This window comes from Dendrobates tinctorius, unplaced genomic scaffold, assembly GCF_039654945.1.
Source record: "Dendrobates tinctorius isolate UK_male_01 unplaced genomic scaffold, ASM3965494v1 ptg000011l, whole genome shotgun sequence".
NCBI classification, from domain to species: domain Eukaryota; kingdom Metazoa; phylum Chordata; class Amphibia; order Anura; family Dendrobatidae; genus Dendrobates; species Dendrobates tinctorius.
The window spans coordinates 116,828,858-116,843,598 of record NW_027361679.1 but is presented as its reverse complement, the minus strand read 5'-3'; the positions used below and the strand labels follow the sequence as shown (position 1 = coordinate 116,843,598).

The 14,741-nt window shown below is 46.6% G+C and overlaps 1 protein-coding gene across 2 annotated transcripts in view; it reads right to left on the bottom strand.

Moving 5' to 3' along the window:
- LOC141049881 (serine/threonine-protein kinase PLK2-like) overlaps positions 1-14,741 on the bottom strand; it is a 163,967-nt gene that overhangs the window by 145,532 nt on the left and 3,694 nt on the right. For both annotated transcript variants that reach the window (XM_073546724.1, XM_073546732.1), the window contains exon 2: positions 4,157-5,047. The gene's annotated coding sequence lies outside the window, so the exon portion shown is untranslated. The remainder of the gene's footprint in view (positions 1-4,156; positions 5,048-14,741) is intronic.

Here is a 14,741-nt window from a genome sequence, read left to right as displayed (position 1 = left end):
TGCCCTGCAGGTTCTGCAGACAGCATTATATTCTTCTTTAGATATGCCTCCCTCTTTACATTTGATACACATTTCTTTCTTCGCTGTTAGCATGTGTTTAAGTTCTGTGTTCACTCATCCTGGTTTCCTTAAATGCTTCATATTTTTCCCTTTTTTAGGGATTATTAACAATTGTGCTTTGAGAATCTAATTTTTCAAAATTTCCCATTCTTCCTGGACATTTCTGTTCTTAAAGACATCCAGCCATTGGATCCCTCCGATTCTCTTTCTGAGTCCCTTAAAATCTGCCTTTCTGAAATCCAACCTTGAGGTCTGAGTCTTCACAGGTCTTCATCCTCCCAGTCACCCTTACCTCAACCATTTCTTCATTGTATATAAGGATTAGATCCAAGGTAGCAGATCCCCTTATTTTCTCCTCTTCCTTTGGAAGATAAAGTTGTCAGCAAGACGAGATAAGAATTTGCTGGACCTGTTATGTTTGCCTGCAAAAGATTCCCAACAAATGTCTCCCATGATCAATCACTACGTCATATTTTGTTGAGAAATTGGCCATCTAATGCATAAAGAGTTCATCCATATCATCAGCTTGCACAAGCGGCCTGTAGTAAATGCCTACAATGGTGTCCTTTCCATTGTTCTCTCCTTGTATTCTTACCCAAACAGTTTCCACAGAGCTCCCAGTCGCTGAAGCTTCAATCTCTATGGAGATATACGCTTTTCTAACATAAAATGCAGAATCTCCTCCCCGTTGTTTATTAAGTCTGTTTCTTGCAAATAAATTGTAGCCTTCTAGGCTAGCCTTGTATTCCAAGCATGTGCATTGTTTCTGACACTGGCAAGGTGCTGGAGGGGAGATATGTTTTGCTGAAGATAAGGGCCTCTGTGATTTAAAACCCAGATGTTTTCCTCCAGTACATTGTGTTGTGAGGGGTTAAGTAGCCATTTTGTTGAAGGGCTGGATTTTTGTGGACAACCAAAGAGCAGGTGGGAGGTTGTCCACCTTATCTCCACCCCAGGGTATGGTCTGGGGCTTAAGTAGTCGACCTCCAAAGGCAGACACGGTTCAGCATGTTTGGAGAGAGTAACTCCAGGAAAGTGTTTATATTGGTGCTAAATTGAACCAGGAGGTTTTTCTAACCCTGAGCAACGCTGATCCCTGCAAATGCAGTGATTTTCACTTCACGTTGGTTTATGCTGCATATATAATAAACCAACCGAAGATTTCAAAAGACAGTGTACTTCTGTCTACCTCTGTGTTCAGCCGAGTGAGTAGATCTACCACACTTCCCACCAAGTTTCAGTGATGCCAATAACATCATATTTCTTTTCTTGCGTTAGTAGCTACAATTCTCCTTGTTTGTTGCCCTTTGTGCATTTGTATAGAAACATCTTAGTTTGTGATCAGTTTCTCTTTCTCCAATATTTTTATTATCCTGATTTTTTTTGCCTTCATTCTTCCTTTCCATTTCTAATAGCAGAGTTCTCAATAGTATTTGTTCGCTGTATGGCTTTCCCTGGCCTTTTACTTCCCTTCCCACAATGTTCTTGTTTAAAGCTCTCCTGATGAGTGTAGCAAGGCAATTTTCAAATATTTATTTTCCTGTCTTGGTAAGGTCCAGCCCATCTCTAACAAGTAGTCCATCAGTGATCCAGAAATTCAAACCCTTGTTTATGGTACCATAGATGTAACCAGTTGCTTACCTGTAGAATCTTGTTCCACCTTCTTGTTCCATGTAGGTGGAACAAGGAGGTGGAATTATCTTTATTCCCTTTTGGTTTGCCCCCTCCTCTACTTCCCTATATTCCACTTGTTTGTGAGTATTCTTGTATTATTGCGTTTTTCTTTTATCCCTGTCTGTTTTCCCTGTGTCTGTACATTAGAGCAGGACTAGCGATCCTGCTATCCCACTCACTAGCCAGGGTGATAGTCAGGGTAAGACAGGGATAGGAATGCATGGGGTCACAGAACTGTCTAGGGACGCCATGCGGGTGTAAGAAGATGAGCCAGGACAGAGTCAGTGGTTCCCTGTGCATTTTGGGGCCGGAACTATCAGGACTGTCACCACTGCTGCTGGGGGATGGTTCATCTGAATGGGGAGGACCTTTGCGCTGGACAGGAGGGGACGGGGTGATATAAAAGGGACTGAGGGCAGGAACAGGGGAGATTTGGTGGGAAGGTGACAGAACAAGAAGGTTGACTCCCTCCCCACTGCGAACGCAGTATACTCTAGTTCCCTGCAGATTGACTTACCAATGAAGTGTGTCCTAACTGAGCTGTTCCCGGACGTTCCTGTTCCAGTCAGGTCCTTATCGCTCCCACTGAAAGATAACTTTACTCGCTCTGATCAAAGTGAGTCCGTTGTAGGTTCCCGCGCTTCCGTGGCCTGCAGACCTGCATGTTGCACGTCTTCTGCGACATCCCAGAGGAATCAACAAAAGAGATTGTTTCTACATTCCAACATATTCAAGCCAAGTGAGCCCGGATAGATTGGCATGTTCGAGAGACAGTGCATTTCGTTCCTCCGTAACAGAGACAGAGACATTGTCCACGATCTACGACGCCGGCGGGAGATATTCCAGCCTCTCCCCAACAAGATCTACAAGCAATAAGTTACCTCTTTTATACACCCCTTCCCCCAAATATTGTGTTTTTGTGCAAATTCTGTTGTTGTGCTCAGTGTTCTGGTGCCATTTTGTTGTTGATTTAATCTCCCTGTGCGGAGTATCGCTTGTACGTCAATAACCTGTTTAAGTAAATTCTGTTAAGCCCTTCTCTGCCTCCGGCTCTTCACTGCATCCAACGAACTTCACTTCCTTGCCCTTTACATGAGCTCAGGGTGGCACAGAGTTAGAGTCAGGGGTGCCCCTTGTTTCCTTCCCTAGTGGCAGAGCTCTTGCCAAGAACCGTATTGCTTCCATCAGAAACGTGACAGATACAATGCTGGATTCAGGGTCTCTGCCTAAATTATGCTGCTCTCACATGAGGTAGCAAAAACCTGGTGACAGGTACTCTTTGACTATATAAGCGTGCTGCACACATTGGCACAGTTAAGAGTGGGGGTACCTCCAGGTGAGCTCCTCTGCACCCTCAAGTAGCTAAGCTACTGGTGTATGGTACAGTATAGGTAACCCATTTAACATGTCTAGCAATCCCATGATTTCCATAATTTCATGACTTATCCTTCTTGGTGTTGCAGCTTTCCCCCAAAGTTTTCGTGGGTTGCCTATCTGCAATCAAATTGAGGGACTGTCGACATTTAGATGAAATCCAAAAAACTTCTGTAAATTCTTATAGTAGTGCTATATCCTTCTGCACTAAGGTATATCTAACTGCAGGTGGCATCATTCAACAGATAAATACTGTTATCAGTTAGTGTATACAGTATACACTATATGGACAAAAGTATTAAGATACCTATACATTGCACATACAGAGGCTTTTATGACATTGCATTCTAAATTCATAGGCATTAATATGGAGTTGGACTCCTCTTTGCCACTAAACCAGCTCACACTCTTATGCCAAGACTTTCTATAAAGTTTTGGAGTGTGTTTGTGGGAATTTATGCCTATTAACTGAGAAGAGCATTTATGAAGTCGGACAGATGTTGGATGATAGTCTGATTGTAAATGTCCATTCTGGTTCATCTATATGTGTTTCATAGGGTTGAGGTCAAGGACTTGTATGAAACAGTCAATTTATTTTACATCAAACTCACTGAAACATGCCTTAAAGTGAGCCGTGAATATTGGCATTCTGGTCACAGGAAGCTGAATAAAGTGACACCTGTATATCTGGAATCGGGTGTTTTATTCCAGAGAAATCCATGTTTTTCTTATATGGTATCCATATCACTTCAAAGAGTTTGAAAATCTACAGCAGAAGTATCTAATTAACTTATTAAAAATGAACTTTTAATCAAATATTTTAAAGAATTATAACAGTAAAAGAGCTGATCTCAAAACAGACAACACTTATTCCCACTAACAAAATACCCAGTTAAAAAAGGTACTCAATGCTGTCAGTATTTTCAGCTGCTTGCATAGATTCAATGCACAATTACAGTTACAAACATAATAAATCTACAAAATGCATGCAGTACATTGATATAGTGCTCAATATTACCAGTGCTAAAGAAGAATGGTTCTATCTCACCTCACTTCTTTCTGTATGCATTTGTGTTATGAGCTCATTTTCTGCTCCACCAGCTGGGAGTTCTCCTTCCGTTTTCCCTCTGGTGGTGACAGGAGGTAGTTAGGTTAGTTTAATTGGTAATGGTCTGCCACCTGACGAGGAGGATAATGATTGGATCTCTGGAGTATCAGACTGGATATAAGACAGCCGACGCCCTATCCTGTTGCTGGTGATTTAGTCTGCTTCTCAGGTTTTGGACTTCAGCTCTGCTCCAGTCTTCTCAAGTTAAGTTTTGTTTTTGCTAATGTTCACACTTGCTCTTGTTGGTCAGCTCAGATTTCGTGTGGTCAGCCAGCCCGGGTGGGCTGTGCTGAATTTCCACTCTTATTTATTTGTATTTGCCAATTTGCCTTTTGTCCTTTATTAGATTGGCCTTTTTTTGCTCTGTCTCAGAATATTTGTGCTGATATAGTGGGAGTCTAGTGACTTCAGGATTAATTTTGTTATGAGAAGTGTTGGACATTATTTTGGGTAGGGTTTTTTGGAAGATTGCAGACAGTATCTTTCCTTTCCTGTCCTTTCAAGTTAGTTTGGCCCCATCGTTTGCTCAGCCTATTTTTCTGCCTTTGTTTGTGTTTTCATCTTGCTTCACCGTCAATACATGTGGGGGGCTGTCTTTCCTTTGGGTCTGCTCTGGGGGAGTTAGTTTTCCCTTTTCTTACTTTAGGCTTATTTAGTTCTCCGGTTGTGACGAGGCGTCCAGGACCATCGTAGGCACGCTCCACGACTGCTGCTAGTTGTGTGTTAAGATCAGTGACCTGCAATCTGCATAGTTACCAACCTCTCTGGTTTTCTGAGACTTAGCTTGTGTTGTTTTTCTCCTCGGTGACCCATTCATAACACATTTGGTTCCTGCTGGATTGAAAGACTGGGTTAGTAGCTTACAAAATGGGTTGAGGGACAAAGGCGCAGGTTAATTGAACAATTGATGTTTGTTAATTTCCTGAATACCTGCTACCTATTCTATCAGTCCCTTGTAGCTTATTGTTCTGCTATCCTTGAGGGACAAAGGTGCAGGTTAATTGAACAATTGTTGTTTGTTAATTTGGTGAATGCCTGCTAACTATTGTATCAGTCCATGCAGTGTGTTGTTCTGCAAAGATTGAAAGACAAAAATATGCAGATTCATTGAACACAATGAGAGATGACCTCCTCCCACCTCCCCCCAATCCTGTGGAAGAATGTTCTGAATAAGAGCTGTGGACTATAAAAGGAGGATCTGCCTTTGTTTCTAGAAGAGAGCAGCCAGGGCATCATGGCTCCAACTGGAGGAGTACAGATTTGAACCACTTGCCATCGCTAAACCCATAGAGATGTTTGGAGACCCCAGGTTGGGACATTAGGTCACCTGGCCACATACTTCAATGAAATCTCAGCTTCCAAAGCTTGCTGCTACCTTTGTTGCCCACCAAAAGCGGGGTGCCACTGGTTGGGGTACTTGGCCCTGGAAGTCACAAAGTTGTAGATGTTCTAATTCCCGGCGAGCCAGCAGAATGGTGAGGCTCTGTCATTTGCACCATATATGTACTTGCGGGGACTGTACAATATGTCATGGCATGTTGGTGGTTTATTATTTCCACCATAAACATCATTTTAGGTGCCTCAAAAGCCATACAAACAGGGTCAGACTGGCCATCTGGCATTTCTGGCAATTGCTAGATGGATTGGTTCCTGCACTGGGGCACTATGTCACTTGGTGTCTCTTGATGTCTTCTGCTGCATAGGTGTAAGGGGGTGGCGTTGCTATGGACAGCAGAGACACGCTGCCACTTTAAGAGTCAGCACCCCCTTGGCTGGTGCGATGGTATGTCCTGTTCTCCCCTGCAAAAGACTATTTGTGTTGTTCTGCCAGCACTGGAGAGGGGATAGGCTATTTTCTGTGTGAGCTTGCTCGGCTGAAGATTGTGCAGGAGGCCGGCGTGCATGGAGCTGTGAGCAGAAGACTGACTGAACTTCTGAGATTGTGTGGACTCTTCTGGGGATAACAAAGGTGGCTGTCCTGTGTTATTGTGAGGAGCCACAAAGAAATGCAAGAAAGGAATCTGTCGGTTTCCAGGATCATCTCCAGGACCCTCAAGCAAGTAGAAGATCATGTTTCACAGAGCTTCCAGAAAGACATGCGCACAATCTTACAGGACTGCTGGGGGCCCCCGGGACTGGACTGAGACTCCAACATTACTGTTTTAACCCCTTGTGTGCACATGTTAGGGCTTAGGATAGGCTGCAATAGACAGAGCATGGTAGCTGTGTGGCCTGCTTAGCAGAGGCCAGGTAGACTACGGTTAGAGAAGCATCACATTGCGTTTATTGTGTTGTTTTGCCTGTTGAAAGTATATTGATCTGTGATAGTTGGAGCACCGTGCTATTTGACGGCCTAGCTAAAGAATATCACTTTTGTAAATTGTCTTTTGTCATTGCATACCCCTGTTTACACCTTCCTATCACTGCATTCCTTGCCTGTCAATAAATTAACCCTTTGTTGTTTGTACCTCATCTTGTGTACCGTAGTCTCCCTGCATGGTGGTGGCTTCCCCAACCATTGCTTCATATGGATCCCCACCTCACTATTTACCCCATGTGGCCTCCTTTTCTATACATTCATATCAGGCACGTGAAGGTAAAAGTGGAGATGACACTGACTCAGGTAGTCAGCATGTTCATTATCTGCACTCAGCCAGCCAAGCAGGAACAGGCTGAGGTATGCAGGTTGTACAAAATGAAGAGTAGCAGTATGTCCCCTGGCTTGATTATAGGTTCTTCCCCCAGTTTGGCTAGTGAAAAGGACTTGTTCCTGGTGTGTAGGAGGACATATTATGTAAAATACTAGTTCTTTGTTGTGTCCAGCTGCTCCTGCCTCTAATATGCAGCTCCCACCTCACTGCACATCATCTTATCACGCTCCTGTGTTTATAAGGGTATGTGCACACATTGCAGATTTGCCTGCAGAATTTTCTGCACAGAATCTGCACCTATTGGCAGAAAACGCAGGTAAAAATCAGCACGTTTTGATGCAAATTTTCATGTGTTTTTTTCATACGGATTGTATGTGCTTTTGTAAGCTAAATAAAGGTATGTTATTTAACACAAAAAATAGTGATTTCTGGTCTGACCTCCTCTTTTACATTTGTACAACCCACACACATGTGGTGCCCCTGAGGGTTCAGTCGCCCCAGAGGTACTGCAGCTCCTCCTGAGGTGTGGTGCCCCACCATCCAGGTAAGGTGGAGACACCTGACCACGCTCCAACACCTGCACCCCACACCACAAAGTAGTGTAGCAAAGCAAAGCACCTTTGGCGGCTCCCTGATTGGAGTGTAACATAGCACCCCTTGGTGGCTCCCTGCTTGGAACACGAAACGTGCTGGGAGGTGGGTGGAGTTTAGTTCACATAAAGGAGCGGGAAGAGTTGAGTCAGTCAGTCAGTCTTACACTCAGTCAGTGAGTGAGGATGTAGAAGGACAGAGAGTGAGAAAGAGAAGATCCCTGGGAGAGGGATGGAAGAAGGAAGTGCTGCAGCAGGCCACAGTGATCTGGGTCTGCTGGCACAGGAAAGAGACAGTGAAAGAAAGCTTGATTCTCCATTGGGAAGAAGGATTAGCACCGAACGTGAGGAGTATAAGAGAACAAGGACCAGGGTTAGAGGAGAACCCTTTTCAAGTTCTAAGCGCAAGGCCGGGGTCCGGTCCCCGAGGTTGTACGGATATGTTATGAATGAGTCACCGAGGAGGAAAAAACAAACAGCAAGCTAAGCCCAGAAAACCGGAGAGGTTGGTAACTAGCGGATTGCAGACCCCTGATCCTATCCACAACAACTAGCAGTAGCCGTGGAGTGTGACTACGGTGGTTCTAGATGCCTCGTCACGGCCGGAGAACTAAATAAGCCTAAAGAATGAAAGGGAAAATCTAAACTGCCCCAGAGCAGACCCCAAAGCAATAGACAGCCCCAAACATGTATTGTCGGTGAAACAAGATGAAAACACAGACACAGAAAGAAAGATAGGCTGAGCAAACAATGGGGCCATCACTAACTAGAAAGGACAGGAAAGAAAAGCTGCTGTCTGCAATCACACAAAAAACCCTGCCCAAAAAAATGTCCAACATGTCTGATAGAAAAAGGCACTGAAGTCGCTAGACTTCAAATCACTATATCAGCACTCAGGTACATTCTGAAGACAGAGCAAAAGTGATCAACTGATCAGAGACAAAATGGGGATTCAGCCCAGTCCCAGCCAGGGCTGGCTGAACACAAAAACTAAGTAAACCAGACAAAAACTCATATGAACAATAGCAGAGAAAACTTAGCTTTAGGAAGGCAGGAACCAAACTGGAAACCAGAAGCCACAGTCAGGAAAATCACCAGCAAGAAACTAGGGAGTCGGCTGCCTTAAATCCAATCAGAAACTCCTGATGTCCAATCGCAGTCCTCTTCCTCAGGTAGCCAGTCTCTGCCAATTAGATCAGCTTCATTACCTCCCTTCACCAACAGAGGGAGTCCAGATAGAGAACTCACTACTCCTCTGTCAGCACAGCCAGCTCCATAACCCTCACCAGAAGCCAGAGGCAAACCCGAAAATGAGCTCACAACACGGATACTAATGGTCCCGCAGCAGACACCGGAGGAATAGAAGTAGTGACCACTTTATTCCCACTCAAGACTTGGGGGCACAACAGCAACATATTAGTGAGCCGGGAGTTAGTAGCAAGGAGTCCCCGAAGCAGGCTACAGCTGTCTGCCGAACAAGTAGAGCTCATAGGAACATCTGACAGGAGGAACTCCAGTGTAACTCAGTACTAGGAGTACTTCATTCAAAGGAGCTATAAGAGGAGATGTTCAGAAAAGGCACATATGTTGGCGGAGTGTTGGAAGGGAGTACTTCATCTTGCCTGGAAGTTGGCTGAGCTCCTGACCCGGAGGACACGGCACAGATGCGGGCACCTGTACCTGCAACAGACTGTTAGTAAAGCTTTGGAACTACATGCCCTGGTGTCCTCCACTTATTCCTGCGCCAACCCATCCAGCACTGCTACATCCCTTGCGCCCGACACTACACCATCTAAGTGTCACTTCACCTACACTGCCCTGGGACTACAGCCCTGCCTGTGGAGGGCTCTAACGTCATTGCTGCACTACACCATCTGTCCCAGAGGATCTGTCTGCAGCGTCGGCTTACACCTTCATTGCCGAACACCACAGGTGGCGTCAGGAATCACTTAAACTTTCACCCCCATAAGCACACTGAAGCAACCCCCTTTTGTAATGGAGCCCCAGGGCCACGGACCGGGTCACTGCTGCCGTGACAACTCCCGTTGAGATGATCAACCGGCCCGGTACCGAGTACCCCATAGCCCTGGTGAGTGAGGGCGCTCCACACAGATAGACAGATAATAAAGAGATGTATAGATAGATCTATAGATAGATAGATGGATATGGGATAGATAGATAGATATGGGATAGATAGATGGATATATCTATAGATAGACATATCTATAAATAGATATAGATATATCTATCTATAGATATATGTATCGATATATCTATCTATCTATCTATAGATATATCTCTCTATAGATATATCCTCTATCCATAGTGTGGTGTAGTGACCACTGTGTCCGCTAAGGGGCGCTGTGTGGGTGTCTCAGGACAGGCGTATAAGCATTTTCAGTGTCCTGATAGGTGTAGGATGCTGAATGATCGTAATGTATCTCAAGGTGGGTGGCTTTGAGATGAAGACTTGTGTATGTGTTGATCAGCAGTGATACTGCTGAGGTTTTGTGCCAATGGGTTAGGGAGAGCTACCTACAAATCCACCCAGGGGTGTGTCTAGAACGCCATAGTAAACAATGTATGAATGCTTGTAGGACCTGTGATGAGGTCATAGCCATGTGACCTGGTGGGCGTGGCTACGGACCATATAAGGTGGCCAGGGTAGGTCACAAGGGTGAATGCTTGGACCCGGTTGGTCCGTTGTGGAAGGTCCCGCTGGGTAGTGATGGGAAGTTTGGCTCTTTTTGGTGATCCGGCTCATTCGGCACCGCTCACCATAAAGAGCCGGCTCTTTTGGCTCTTTAAACGGCTCTTTTTTTAAATAGAAATCTGTTTTCCACAGTCCTCATTCTAGGTCTTTGCCTGTAAAGTGAGGGCCTCATTCTCCACCTGTATAAGGATCTAGTGACGCAGTGTAGACTGTTATTCAGCATTGCTGTTTCCTCAGATTGTCAGCTCTTGTGATCATGCCCCGGCTCCTTGCTCTGGTCTCTCCTGTACAGTGAGGCCTCTTTATACCCCTGTATAAGGATCTAGTGACGCAGTGTAGACTGTTATTCAGCATTGCTGTTTCCTCAGATTGTCAGCTCTTGTGATCAGGCCCCTGCTCCTCGCTCCGGTCTCTCCTGCACAGTGAGGCCTCATTATACCCCTGTATAAGGATCTAGTGATGCAGTGTAGCCTGTTATTCAGCATTGCTGTGTCCTCAGATTGTCAGCTCTTGTGATCATGCCCCGGCTCCTTGCTCTGGTCTCTCCTGTACAGTGAGGCCTCTTTATACCCCTGTATAAGGATCTAGTGACGCAGTGTAGACTGTTATTCAGCATTGCTGTCTCCTCAGATTGTCAGCTCTTGTGATCAGGCCCCGCTCCTCGCTCCAGTCTCTCCTGTACAGTGAGGCCTCATTATACCCCTGTATAAGGATCTAGTGACGCAGTGTAGACTGTTATTCAGCATTGCTGTTTCCTCAGATTGTCAGCTCTTGTGATCAGGCCCCGCTCCTCGCTCCAGTCTCTCCTGTACAGTGAGGCCTCATTATACCCCTGTATAAGGATCTAGTGACGCAGTGTAGACTGTTATTCAGCACTGCTGTTTCCCCAGATTGTCAGCTCCTGTGATCAGGCCCCTGCTCCTCGCTCCGGTCTCTCCTGTACAGTGAGGCCTCATTATACCCCTGTATAAGGATCTAGTGACGCAGTGTAGCCTGTTATTCAGCATTGCTGTGTCCTCAGATTGTCAGCTCTTGTGATCAGGCCCCGCTCCTCGCTCCAGTCTCTCCTGTACAGTGAGGCCTCATTATACCCCTGTATAAGGATCTAGTGACGCAGTGTAGACTGTTATTCAGCATTGCTGTCTCCTCAGATTGTCAGCTCTTGTAATCAGGCCCCGCTCCTCGCTCCAGTCTCTCCTGTACAGTGAGGCCTCATTATACCCCTGTATAAGGATCTAGTGACGCAGTGTAGACTGTTATTCAGCACTGCTGTTTCCTCAGATTGTCAGCTCCTGTGATCAGGCCCCTGCTCCTCGCTCCGGTCTCTCCTGTACAGTGAGGCCTCATTATACCCCTGTATAAGGATCTAGTGACGCAGTGTAGCCTGTTATTCAGCATTGCTGTGTCCTCAGATTGTCAGCTCTTGTGATCAGGCCCCTGCTCCTTGCTCTGGTCTCTCTTGTACAGTGAGGCCTCATTATACCCCTGTATAAGGATCTAGTGACGCAGTGTAGACTGTTATTCAGCATTGCTGTGTCCTCAGATTGTCAGCTCTTGTGATCAGGCCCCTGCTCCTTGCTCTGGTCTCTCCTGTACAGTGAGGCCTCATTATACCCCTGTATAAGGATCTAGTGACGCAGTGTAGACTGTTATTCAGCATTGCTGTGTCCTCAGATTGTCAGCTCTTGTGATCAGGCCCCTGCTCCTCGCTCCGGTCTCTCCTGTACAGTGAGGCCTCGTTATACCCCTGAATAAGGATCTAGTGACGCAGTGTAGACTGTTATTCAGCATTGCTGTGTCCTCAGATTGTCAGCTCTTGTGATCAGGACCCTGCTCCTCGCTCCGGTCTCTCCTGTACAGTGAGGCCTTGTTATACTCCTGTATCAGTCTCTAGTGACGCAGTGTAGACTGTTATTCAGCATTGCTGTTTTCTCAGAATGTCAGCTCTTGTGATCAGGCCCCTGCTCCTCGCTCTGGTCTCTCCTGTACAGTGAGGCCTCTTTATACCCCTGTATAAGGATCTAGTGACGCAGTGTAGACTGTTATTCAGCATTGCTGTCTCCTCAGATTGTCAGCTCTTGTGATCAGGCCCCGCTCCTCGCTCCAGTCTCTCCTGTACAGTGAGGCCTCATTATACCCCTGTATAAGGATCTAGTGACGCAGTGTAGACTGTTATTCAGCATTGCTGTTTCCTCAGATTGTCAGCTCTTGTGATCAGGCCCCGCTCCTCGCTCCAGTCTCTCCTGTACAGTGAGGCCTCATTATACCCCTGTATAAGGATCTAGTGACGCAGTGTAGACTGTTATTCAGCACTGCTGTTTCCCCAGATTGTCAGCTCCTGTGATCAGGCCCCTGCTCCTCGCTCCGGTCTCTCCTGTACAGTGAGGCCTCATTATACCCCTGTATAAGGATCTAGTGACGCAGTGTAGCCTGTTATTCAGCATTGCTGTGTCCTCAGATTGTCAGCTCTTGTGATCAGGCCCCGCTCCTCGCTCCAGTCTCTCCTGTACAGTGAGGCCTCATTATACCCCTGTATAAGGATCTAGTGACGCAGTGTAGACTGTTATTCAGCATTGCTGTCTCCTCAGATTGTCAGCTCTTGTGATCAGGCCCCGCTCCTCGCTCCAGTCTCTCCTGTACAGTGAGGCCTCATTATACCCCTGTATAAGGATCTAGTGACGCAGTGTAGACTGTTATTCAGCACTGCTGTTTCCTCAGATTGTCAGCTCCTGTGATCAGGCCCCTGCTCCTCGCTCCGGTCTCTCCTGTACAGTGAGGCCTCATTATACCCCTGTATAAGGATCTAGTGACGCAGTGTAGCCTGTTATTCAGCATTGCTGTGTCCTCAGATTGTCAGCTCTTGTGATCAGGCCCCTGCTCCTTGCTCTGGTCTCTCTTGTACAGTGAGGCCTCATTATACCCCTGAATAAGGATCTAGTGACGCAGTGTAGACTGTTATTCAGCATTGCTGTGTCCTCAGATTGTCAGCTCTTGTGATCAGGACCCTGCTCCTCGCTCCGGTCTCTCCTGTACAGTGAGGCCTTGTTATACTCCTGTATCAGTCTCTAGTGACGCAGTGTAGACTGTTATTCAGCATTGCTGTTTTCTCAGAATGTCAGCTCTTGTGATCAGGCCCCTGCTCCTCGCTCTGGTCTCTCCTGTACAGTGAGGCCTCTTTATACCCCTGTATAAGGATCTAGTGACGCAGTGTAGACTGTTATTCAGCATTGCTGTCTCCTCAGATTGTCAGCTCTTGTGATCAGGCCCCGCTCCTCGCTCCAGTCTCTCCTGTACAGTGAGGCCTCATTATACCCCTGTATAAGGATCTAGTGACGCAGTGTAGACTGTTATTCAGCATTGCTGTTTCCTCAGATTGTCAGCTCTTGTGATCAGGCCCCGCTCCTCGCTCCAGTCTCTCCTGTACAGTGAGGCCTCATTATACCCCTGTATAAGGATCTAGTGACGCAGTGTAGACTGTTATTCAGCACTGCTGTTTCCCCAGATTGTCAGCTCCTGTGATCAGGCCCCTGCTCCTCGCTCCGGTCTCTCCTGTACAGTGAGGCCTCATTATACCCCTGTATAAGGATCTAGTGACGCAGTGTAGCCTGTTATTCAGCATTGCTGTGTCCTCAGATTGTCAGCTCTTGTGATCAGGCCCCGCTCCTCGCTCCAGTCTCTCCTGTACAGTGAGGCCTCATTATACCCCTGTATAAGGATCTAGTGACGCAGTGTAGACTGTTATTCAGCATTGCTGTCTCCTCAGATTGTCAGCTCTTGTGATCAGGCCCCGCTCCTCGCTCCAGTCTCTCCTGTACAGTGAGGCCTCATTATACCCCTGTATAAGGATCTAGTGACGCAGTGTAGACTGTTATTCAGCACTGCTGTTTCCTCAGATTGTCAGCTCCTGTGATCAGGCCCCTGCTCCTCGCTCCGGTCTCTCCTGTACAGTGAGGCCTCATTATACCCCTGTATAAGGATCTAGTGACGCAGTGTAGCCTGTTATTCAGCATTGCTGTGTCCTCAGATTGTCAGCTCTTGTGATCAGGCCCCTGCTCCTTGCTCTGGTCTCTCTTGTACAGTGAGGCCTCATTATACCCCTGTATAAGGATCTAGTGACGCAGTGTAGACTGTTATTCAGCATTGCTGTGTCCTCAGATTGTCAGCTCTTGTGATCAGGCCCCTGCTCCTCGCTCCGGTCTCTCCTGTACAGTGAGGCCTTGCTATACCCCTGTATAAGGATCTATTGATGCAGTGTAGACTGTTATTCAGCATTGCTGTGTCCTCAGATTGTCAGCTCTTGTGATCAGGCCCCTGCTCCTTGCTCTGGTCTCTCCTGTACAGTGAGGCCTCATTATACCCCTGTATAAGGATCTAGTGACGCAGTGTAGACTGTTATTCAGCATTGCTGTGTCCTCAGATTGTCAGCTCTTGTGATCAGGCCCCTGCTCCTCGCTCCGGTCTCTCCTGTACAGTGAGGCCTCGTTATACCCCTGAATAAGGATCTAGTGACGCAGTGTAGACTGTTATTCAGCATTGCTGTGTCCTCAGATTGTCAGCTCTTGTGATCAGGA